The following is an 11,802-nucleotide window of genomic DNA, read 5'->3' as shown; positions in this document are numbered from 1 at the left end:
TCATAGAGGGGTTCTTCTTGATCGCAACTCTGTTGATTAAGCTTCTACGTAAGGGAGTTCCTTTTTTTTGGACTAATGTATAGTAGAAGAGCTTTGATAAGCTCAAGGCTGTTTTAACTCAAGCTCCTATTTTGATGCAGCCTGAGCCTGGTAAAGACTTCATGGTATACAGTGATGTGTCACATGTGGGTATGGTTTGTGTTCTGATGCAAATTAAAAAAATGGTTGCTTATGCGTCTCGTCAGCTCAGGACTCATGAGGGTAATTATCCGATGCATGATTTGGAATTGGCGGTGGTAGTCTTTGTACTGAAAATTTGGAGGCACAATCTGTATGGTGAGAAGTGTACTATCTACACTGATCACAAGAGCCTCAAATATCTCCTCACTCATAAGGAGTTAAACCTTAGGCAACATAGATAGGTTGAAATGCTTAAGGATTATGACTGTACTATTGAGTACCATCCTGGTAAGGCCAATGTGGTGGCCGATGAGTTAAGCCGTAGGGCTATGACCGATCTGAGAGCGATGTTCACTCGACCTAGTCTTTTTGACGATGAGAGTCTATTGGCAGAACTTCAGCTTAGATCGACATGGATTGATCATATCAGAGATAAACAGATGGGGGATAAGTCTCTGGAGTTGTGTTTCTGTCAGGCTGAGAGTGGTACTACTACAAAATTTGGGATTATTAAGGATGGGGTATTGTGTTTCCGTAGTCAGATTTATGTATCGAATGATGAGGACTTGAGACAATCGATTCTAAGGGAGGCGCATAGTAGCCCTTATGCTATGCATCCTGGCAGAAATAAAATGTACCGAGATCTACGAGAAGTATACTGGTGGCTAGGGTTGAAGCGTGAGGTTACTGACTTCGTTGCCCGCTGTTTGACTTGTCAGTAGGTTAAGGCTAAGCATTAGTTACCTTCGGGTTTGCCGCAGCCAGTTAGCATATCAATGTGGAAATGGAAGCGAGTAATGATAGACTTCGTTAGTGGGTTACCTCTAACACTCACTAAGAAGGATTCTGTCTGGGTCATCGTTGATTGATTGACCAAGTCCGTGCACTTCATCCCGGTCTGGACAAACTTTTCTCTATAAAAATTGGCCAAGCTTTATATTTCTGAAATAGTGAGGTTGCATGGGGTACCTTTCTCGATTATTTCCGATAGGGATCCTCATTTCACTTCTCGGTTCTGGAAGAAACTTCATGAGGCTCTAGGTTCAAGGTTAGACTTCAGCATTGCTTTCCATCCTCAGACAGATGGTCAATCAAAGAGGGTGATTCAAATACTAGAGGATATGTTGAGAAGTTGTGTTATCGATTTTCGGCGCAGTTGGGAGGAGTACTTGCCTTTGGCAGAGTTTACCTATAATAATAGCTACTAGTCTAGCATCCAGATGGCGCCTTACGAGGCCTTGTATGGTCGCAAGTGTCGCACTTCCTTGTGCTGGACTGAGTTGGGTGAACGACGTATTCTGGGTCCAGAATTAGTCTCTGAAACTAACGACAAGGTTCGTTTGATTCGAGATCGAATGAAAGTGACTTCTGATAGGCAGAAGTCTTATGTAGATCTAAAACGTCAAGAAATAGAGTATTCTATAGGGGACTTCATTTTTCTCAAAGTTTCGCCATGGAAGAAGATTCTGAGGTTCGGTTGCAAGGGCAAGCTGAGCTCTTAGTTTATTGGGTGGTACCGAATTCTGAAATGAGTGGGGCCAGTCGCATATCAATTGGAGTTACCTCCAGAGTTAGATCGCATTCATGATGTGTTCCATGTCTCGGTGTTGAGACGCTACCGCTCTGATCCCACGCATATAGTTCCTATGGAGGAAATTGAGGTTAGGCCAGATCTAACATTTGAGGAGGAGCCGGTTCAGATTCTAGGTTGTGACATTAAGGTACTACAAAGAAAATCTATCCCCTTAGTGAAGGTGCTGTGGTGGAATCATAGCATTGAGGAGGCCACTTAGGAGCTGGAGGATTCGATGTGTCAGCAGTATCCTTAGCTTTTCTGATCAAGTAAAATTTTGAGGCCGAAATTTTCTTTTAGGAGGGTAGAGTTGTAACGCCCCAAAATATTTGTATTTGTTCCTATAAAAAATTGACATAAATGTGTATCTGCTTCAGTGGTTGAGTATTCTGGTAGTGTCTGAGAGATCACAAGTTTAAGTCCTACCTTTGGCAAAGTTTTAAATTTTTTTGAAAAAGCCTTACTCTTGTTTAGTAGGCTTTTATTTGATTATTTGTAAAAAAAATATATCAGAATGGGCCTGCTGGTCTGGTGGCTAAGTGGAGTGTTGGTGTGTTTGCTGTCCTATGTTTGAGTCTTTGCGAGAGCATTATTTTTGCTCGTCTATTCCAAAGAGTTTGAGTTGGACTAAAAATCTAAATTGTGGGTGGTTGAGATAGAGTAGGTAGTGGGATTTGGGTAATCAGTTTCCCAAAATTCTCTCCCCAGAAAAAAAAATAACATCTTCTCTTCCACCCTTTTTTCCTCTTTTCTTTTTGCTTTTGCCGAATCTTCACCTTTCTTGCTGTCAATTTCAGTTCTACCTTTTCCATACTACCATTTTCCGCGTCTCTTTACTCCAGTATCTCTAGTACGTTATTAATAAGTTTTGTAAGTACGATTTCCCTTTTGGGATGTTGAATTGTTGTTAATGGAGTTCTAACTTATGTTTAGGAGAGGATTAAGGAGTTTGGGTATTTAATCGGTGTTGTGAAAGTGTGAACATGCCATTGTTTCATTCGGAGGTAGGGGTTGTAGGTGGTTTTCAGGATTGTCTGTTCACATCAATTTGGTTTGATATTGGTTTAAGTGACTGAAATTGGGGTTTTCTCAATCAATTATAGGTTCTGGGTTGCTCGGGATTACTTTTTCTATAGAAACATACCAGGTGTGTACCTAAAAACAATGAAAACGATAATCAGCGAAAGTCGAAAAATGAAACTGTCGATGCTTCACGGGTGCGTAGTTGCCCATGTGGTAGGCCGTGTGGCAGTACACGGGCGTGTGATTGACGAGGCTAGACTATGCGCGAAGGACACGACTGTGTGATGGCCAGGAGAGGCTATGTGCGATACACGGCTCAACCAACTGGGTTGTGTGGGCCACACGGGTTTATGGGCGCACACAGGCATGTAGAATTCTAGGACAGGCCTTGTGATCCACACGGCCAGGGCCAATTATGGCCGTGTGGGCCACACAGACTTGTGGGCCCACACAGGCAGGCCACTTGGGCGTGTAAGCCCATTTTTCTGAAATACTTTGAAAGGTTGCTCGGGTTGCCCAAGTCGCCTGGGACCTAATGTAGGGTCAGTAAGAGTTACTTGGTCTCTGATTACGTGGTCTGACTATGTGATATATGTGCTCTAACATGTTACTTTTAGCATGTAGACCGATTTGTATGTATGATCTATTAAATTCATAATTGCATGCCATGTGTTGTATGCTGTATTGCATCGGGGTTGGGTTGATGTATATAGAGGAAGTATTCTAAAAGGCTCATAAGCTTGATATCTGGCAGCACAGCTGCAATTATCTAATTATGTGCCGCATTTTGGTACAGCATGGTATGTAAGGATGGGTGGGTGGTGTGTAGGGTTGGACGAAGTTGATGTGTAGAGGCTAGTGGGAGGACTCTATTATTCTGCTCTATTTTGCATAATATGTCTGAGATGGGCTATGGCCCAGTTCGTATCTGATTCTGAATCTAAGTGAACTAATGTTTACACCGGTTCTATAAAAAGGGTCAGGCCTGAATTATCTGATATTTGGATATATGTCTGAATTATGTTGTTGTGTATATTTTCTATGGGGATTACACACTGAGTTGCTAAAACTCACCCTTTTCTGTTTAATCTGTGTAGGTAATCCCCAGCATTAGATAGATCAGAGCGGCGGAGAACTCAGCGGTGACCACCACTATTTTGTACTTTTTTAATTTGATTTTTCTATTAGTTAATTAATTTCTCGCTAATAATTTGAGTATTTATTATTTCTATAATTGGGACTTTTGGGATTGACTGTTTAAATTTGGGATTATACTTTGCTTTCCAGTTTTATCCCTACAAAAGCACGACGTTTTCTTGCAATTAAATTTTTCCTAAAAAAATACGGTTTGTCTAAAACAAAAAGTTCACAAGCTTCAGCTAAAAGTCACGTTTTGAACCATAGCAACGAATATGTGTTTTGCTGAGTTAATTAAATACTAATAAATGGGAAGGGTTTTCACTCGATGAATTAGGCTACAAATTTTCAAAATTACACATTTACCCTAACTTTTACAATTTTTACAATTTAGTCCCTGATCAATTAACCCATCAAATGAGCTAATTTTTCTCAATTAACACTTTATGTAATTATTTTAGGCTACTATAAAGCCTTTGATATTCAGAATTTTAACACCAACCCTAATTCTTAACTTTTTCACAATTTGGTCCTAAACTCAACATCTATCAAAATTACTTAATAAAATCATCATATAACAAAATTAAAGCTTCAAATTCATGTTAATTCATCATGAACATCCAGCACTCATCAATGGTAACTTTCAAAATTACCCATAGAATCAAAAAGTAATGAAATAGATAGTTGAACCTAATTATAAAAATCTTAAAAACACAAAAATTTCAAGAAATAAACAAAATTAAACTCACTTGTAGCAAAAAAGAAGGAAAAATCAGCTTTAAAAGCTTTCTCCCATGCTATTTTCACCTAAATTGAAATGAGAACATCTAGAATTCTCTTGCAATTTCTATTTATTTGTTAAATTTTATTTAATTTACAATTTTTCCCTCCATTTGTCTTATTTCATTGTTTAACATTAGCATACCGTCCAACCTATGCAATTTAGGCCCAATTGCCCTTTAAGTGCTCATTTATTTATCTCTTAGACTATTTAATCACTATTTCTTTAATTAACTAGTTTTACACCTTTTTTCAATTTAGTCCTTTTAATTAATTAACCATCGAAACGTTAAAATTTTCTAATGAAACTTTAATACTAACTCAATTACACTCCGTAAATATTTATAAAAATATTTACGGCCTGATTTATAAAATCAAGATTTCGATACCTCAGTTTATAAACCGATTAATTTAATAAATATTTCTAAAACACAAATCACTAACTCATAACTTTCTTAAATTCACAATTGGCTCATAAACACTAACTAATAAAATTTACGAGCTCACTTGTTGGATTTTAGTGGTCTCGAACCACTGTTTCTCACACCACTGAAAATTGGGTTGTTACAACTCTCCCCCCATTAGGAAATTTTGTCCTCAAAATTTGTTACCTGAAAATAAGTTCAGATACTGTGATCTCATCGATTCTTTTGTTTCCCAAGTAGTCTCCTCCGAACCATGATGATGCCACAGCATTTTAACTAACGGTACTCGTTTATTCCATAATTCTTTAATCTCTTGGGCCAAAATCTGCAGCGATTCTTCTGAGTACTTCATATCCAGTTGAAGCTCAATTTCACTATGAGGAATGACGTGTAAAGGATTTGATCTATATCATCGCAGCATTGATACATGAAACACGTTATGAATTTTCTCAAGTTTCGGAAGCAAAGCTAACCGATAAGTCACAGGGCCAATTTTTCAACTATCTCATACGGTCCGATAAATCTTGGGCTCAATTTCCCTTTTCTACCAAATCGCAATACTTTCTTCCACTGTGAGACCTTTAAGAATACTTGATCACCTACATTAAATTCTATCTCTCTTCTCTTCAAACCTGTATATGATTTTTGACGGTTAGAAGTAGCTTTTAAATTGTCCCGGATAATCCAGACATTTTCTTCAGTTTCTTGAATCAAATCAATCCCATTAACTTGGATTCACTCAGTTCGTACGAATACAATGGATTCTTACATTTTCTTCCATAAAGAGCTTCAAATGATGCCATTTTTATGCTAGACTGATAACTATTATTATAGAAAAATTTGGCCAAGGGTAAATACCTTTCCCAGCTACTTCCAAACTCGAGTATACAATATCTTAACATGTCTTCTAGAATTTGAATCACTCGTTCTAATTGCCCGTCAGTCTGAGGATGAAATGCTATGTTGAAATTTAACTTAGTACCTAGAGCTTCTTGTAGTTTACTCCAAAACCTTGATGTAAACCTCAGATCTCAATCCAGAATAATAGATGTTGGAACCCCGTGCAATCTTACTATCTCAGACATATATAATTCTGTTAACTTCTCAAGTGGAAAGTCTATTCTAATCAAAATAAAATGTGCTGACTTAGTTAATCTATCAACAATCACCCAAATCGAATCTTTCTTTCTCGGAGTCATAGGTTAGCCAAACATAAAATCCATCATGACATGTTCCCATTTCCACTCAAGAATCATGACAGGTTGTAACAAACCCGCTGGTACCTGATCCTCTACTTTGACCTACTGAAAAATCAGACATTTTGCTACAAATTCACAAATTTCTCTTTTTATACCCGGCCACCAATACATCCGTTTCAAATCACAATACATCTTCGTACTTCCCAGATGAATGGAACACATGCTATTGTGAGCTTTAGATAAAATATCAGTTTTCAAATTTGAATTATTCGGAACAAAAATTCTATTGTGATAATGTAACATACCGCTATCATCAATGCTATACTCTGAACTCAATTTATCTCGAACCATCTATTTTTTCAACACCAATTTTGGGCTATCATCTTGCAACTCCCAAATCCATTGAAGGAACACAAGTTTTGTTCTCAATTTTGCTAATATGGAACAATCTTCATTAAGAAATAAATGAGCGTTTATCGCTCGTAGTGCAAACAAAGATGACTTTCGACTGAGTGCATCTGCAACTATATTAGCCTTTCCCGGGTGGTAGTCAATAACCAAGTCATAATCTTTCAGTAGCTCTAGCCACTATCTCTACCTCAAATTCAACTCCTTCTAAGTCATCAAATATTTTAGACTTTTATGATCTGTATATACATAGCATTTCTCTCCATATAAATAATGTTTCTAGATTTTCAAAGTAAATACAATTGCAGCCAACTCAAGATCATGTGTAAGATAATTTTTCTCATGCGGTTTCAACTACCGAGAAGCATAAACCACTACTTTTCTTGACTACATTAGGACACAACCCAAGCCATTCAGAAATGCATCACTATATACAACATATGGCACACTCGATTCTAGTTGAGTCAAGACCGGAGCTTCTGTTAACATTGATTAAAACTTTGCTGACACTCATCATACCAAACAAATTCAACATTTTTCTATTGTAGTCGAGTTATCAGGAAAGTGATCATTGAAAAGTTCTTGAAAATGTAGCGATAATATCCTGCTAAACCCAGTAAACTCCGCACTTCTGTTATATTCTTCGGAGTTTTCCAATTCACTATTGTAGATACTTTGCTTGGATCCACTCGAATCCCTTCAGCTGATACGATATGACCCAGAAATCAGACCTCATGAAGCCAGAATTCACATTTACTAAACTTTGCATACAACTGGTTTTCTGTCAAAGTCTATAACACAATCCTCAAATGTTGTGCATGCTCGGATTCTGTCTTGGAATAAATCAATATATCATCAATAAACACAAATACAAATCTATCCAAATAAAGTTGAAAAATCCAATTCATTAAATTTGAGTTTTGAAAGCAGTCTTCGACACATCACATTCTTTAACTTTCAACCAATAATACCCGGATTTTATGTCTATCTTCGAAAATACTACAACACCTTTCAGCTGATCAAACAAATCATCAATATGAGGTAAAGGGTATTTGTTTTTAATTGTGACCTTGTTTAGCTGTTTGTAATTTATACACAATTTCAAAGAGTCGTCTTTCTTTTTCACAAATAAGACAAGTGCACCTCAAGGAGATATACTCAGTCTGATGAACCCTTTGTCTAGTAATTCTTGCAATTGAGTCTTTAATTCCTTTAACTCAGCTGGTGCCATTCTATATGATGTTATTGATATCAGGGTTGTTCCCATAATTACATCAATCACAAATTCAACTTCCCGATCAGGTGGTAAACCCGACAGTTCCTCAAGAAACATATCAGTAAATTCATTAACATCTGGTAACTATTTTAATTTTGATTCAGAACCCCGAGCATCAAGAATGTAGGCTAAAAATGGTTCATTACCTTTCCCCATTAATCTCTGAGTTGAAAAGGCTGAAATAATTCTAAATTTTTTTTTTGGATTTCCGACCTTAACAGTAATCATCTCTCCTGACTGACATTTTAGATCAATCCATTTTTCTTTACAATTTACTATAGCACCATGCTTCGTCAACCAATCCATTCCCAAAATAAAATCAAATTCCAAAAAAGGTAGTAACATCAAATCAGCTGGGAATTCATAGCCTTTTATTTTCAATAGGCAGTCACGACACACTAAATTAACTGTTACACTTTGGCCTAATGCATTAGTAACTTGAACACCATAATCAGTAGGTTCAGTAGACAATTTCTTTTCTGATGCTAAAGCAGTGCAAACATAAGAATGTGTAGACCCAGGGTCAATCAATGCATACACGGTAACATCAAAAAGATAAAATGTACCAGCAATTACATCTGGAGCTGTAGCTTCCTCCCTTGCTCAGACAATATAAGTAAGTGCAGGTGCCCTAGACTTTTTCGATGCGAGTCAAAATTTGGTCCATTGGTTCGCATGAACTAAATCCTAAATCTCATTGTTTAAGTCGAATAATGGGTCAAACCCACGTTCTTGAATAAACGTTTTGCATTGGAGTTCCAAGAAGTATTTTTTTGACTTTTTGGCTCTGAAATCAAGTAGAATTAAATTCTCTCGATTCGGTTGGTTGCGAGGAGCTACAATTTTTCCTCGGGGCCATTTACAAACAATAATCCAAACACAACTACTATGATGAAATAAAAATAAAATAAAATAATAGAAAAAATGAAAAATGTTTCACTGAGATTGTTGCATGAAGAGGTGATTACCAATGGTAGAGAGCAATAAAGAAGACATCAATGGTATGAAGAGGAAACAAAAGCTCGCAAAATACTACAAAAAACGAAAGCAGAGATGGAAGGGAAGTGATCGATTGTAGTTAAGAGGGCTTAGGGGGTGTTTAGAATATGTTTAAAGTGTAAAATTAGGGTTAAAAATATATTAGCATATATATAAGGCTATACAGATCATGCAAAAAAAAAGGATAAAAATTTTGACGACCTGAAAACAGTGTCATGACACTGGGTGTTGGTGTCGCGACACCGTACTTCGAATGCTTCATATTTTAGGTTCGAAGTGCCATGTCACGGCACTGGCCCCCAAATTTTCAAATTAATTTTGGTTTGAAATGCCATGTTGTGACAATGAGGTTCAGTATCACGACACTAGATGTAATTAGCAAGATTTTAGGTTCAAAGTGCTATGTTACGACATGGAGATGCGGTGTCACGACGCCGCCTTGATTTTAAAAATCCTAGGAGCTTCAAAGTTCAGTGTCGCAACATCGAGGTTTGGTGTCACGACACTGCCTGGTTTTCTTCATTTTGAAGTTCGGTGGAGTGTCAGTCCCTCCTTTTTACTCCTAATTTCTCAATAAGTCCCTAGTAGGTTCCCTATAGCTACCTAAGGCCTTAAACCTACTCTAATTAAAACTTTCTAACCTAATCAGAAACCAAAATACAAACCCCAAAGTTCGAATGTACAAAATTTACAACAAAAATCCAAAGTCTTATAAAGAAATTAAGTTTGGCTATCGGACTCATTTTGTTGCCCTTGCGTTCCATGCATCGCCACATTTCTCCTTTTGCAATCTTTTTGGTCCATCTAACAATCAACTTTATTTTTAGGGTCATTCCACTTGTCGTGCTCCTGCGATCTTTTGGTACCTACACATATCGAACTAGAACTATACCTTTGAACAAGATTGTTAGGGGTACTCAAAGAAATTACGTAACAATCCTCCTCTATTTTATTTTCATATTTCGTATTTTGGAATCATGTCCAAATTTGAATACTTCTATGTCACCATCGATATTCATTATTAGTATGTTCTTTTTTAGATCAATGGTTGATCTAAAGGTAGCCAAAAATGGTCGACCCAACAAAATAGGAATATCTTAGTGCTCCTTGAAGTTTAGGACCAAAAAATTGGTGGGGATTAAAAAATCCCTTACCTTAACCAATACGTCTTCGAGTACCCCTTTAGGGTATACCAGAGACTAATCAGCTAATTATAGTGTAATTGTCATATTTTTCAGCTTATTCAATCCAAATTTTAAATATGTGGATAAGGGCATCAAATTTATGCTGGCCCCTAAGTAACAAAAGGCCTTGCTAAAATGTTTATTTCCTATCTCCTGGGGAGTTGTAAAACATCCTATATCTTTTAGCTTCGGGGGTATTTTTCAGGCAATTATTGCATTACAAAAAGCGTCGATTTTTATTTGCTCACCTTTCTTTAGCTTTTTATGGTAGACATATTTTCTTTTAAATATTTGAAATACTTTGGTATCTTATCAATAAGCAGTAGTAGTGGCAAATTAAAGTTAAGGGATTTAAAAAGATTTAGAAAACTTATGAATTCCTCCTCACCCATTCGTTGCATGTCCTCCAACCTCGATGGGAATGGTATGCTCTTTTGCACTAGTTCCGAGCATGCAGTATTTTCCAGCTCAGCTACTGATTCAGATTTTTTCTTTATGTGGACTTCAATTTTCGGATCATTAAAGTTTCAGTCCTCTGTCTTGAGCTCATCATCCCCCTTATTAATGGGTTTATCTGAGTTTCCTAATGTTTTACCTGAACGGAGTGCAATTGCATTCGCATTCTCTTTTCTGTCCCTCTGAGGATTGTTCTTAGTATTAATCGGAATACTTATGCCCATTTGCTTCCACATCTCATTCAACATTCTTAAGATATAATGCATCTCCTCCTCTAATTCGACAACACCGGTATGAGTTTGTGCGCATTCGGTCTTTATATGTTGAATGTCAGATCGTGTGAGTTGCATATGGATCTCTCTGGAGATATTTGCACGCGGGGGTTGATTTGGAGGGTTTTTCAATTTGAAGTTGGGTTTCCACTACCTTAATTGCCTCCCCACTTTAGATTTTAATGGTCCATCCAACTGAGGTTGTAAGTATCCGAATAGGGATTTCCACCCCTATTACCCAAATAATTCACTTCCTTCGATTGGCTCTCCAAGTATGTCATGTAGTCTCGAGCGACATAATTCATCGATGGCTTAACAGTGGTCTATAGACAATATAATTTTTCCAAATTTTATTGATAATTGTTATCTTCCTTGACCATCTTAGCCGATGACAGCTTTTGGCTATATGAAAAGTGTTTGTTTAGCTACATGTATGAGTTCATTGCCATGTCCTCAATCAATTGACAGACTATCTCATAGGTATTGTTCATAACGGCCTTGGTCAATGCGCCATCTAAGCCGACTCTTAAACTTTCATCCAATCTATTATAGAAAATTTACAATTAAAGCTAGTCTTGCATACCATGGTGTGGGTATTTCCTAAGCAATGACTTGAAGCGTTCCCATGCTTTGTATAATGTTTCACCTTCAAGTTGCTTAAAATTAGCAATGTCATGCCTTAATTGGATGGTTTGACTAATGGGGAAAATTTTGTCTAAGAATTTCCCCACTAAGTCATCTCATGTCGTGATGGATCCCTGCTATTAAGAATCGAGCCATTCATAGGTGTTGTCGCAAAGAGAGAATAGAAACAACTAGAGACAGATCGCGTCGTTGGTCACGTTGTTGTATTTAAATGTGTCGCATAGTTATAGGAATCTCTTTAAATG

General features: G+C 37.1%; 1 non-coding gene across 1 annotated transcript; it reads left to right on the top strand.

Moving 5' to 3' along the window:
* The first annotated feature begins 11,491 nt into the window (after positions 1–11,491).
* LOC121231165 (small nucleolar RNA R71) lies at positions 11,492–11,598 on the top strand. Its single transcript, XR_005929232.1, has one exon. It is a non-coding gene; the product is annotated as a small nucleolar RNA R71 (small nucleolar RNA).
* Positions 11,599–11,802: the final 204 nt, after the last annotated feature.

This window comes from Gossypium hirsutum, chromosome A06 (genome assembly GCF_007990345.1).
Source record: "Gossypium hirsutum isolate 1008001.06 chromosome A06, Gossypium_hirsutum_v2.1, whole genome shotgun sequence".
In the NCBI taxonomy this organism is placed as follows: domain Eukaryota; kingdom Viridiplantae; phylum Streptophyta; class Magnoliopsida; order Malvales; family Malvaceae; genus Gossypium; species Gossypium hirsutum.
Note: the sequence above shows the minus strand (reverse complement) of the source record. Positions and strands in the feature narration are given on the sequence as shown.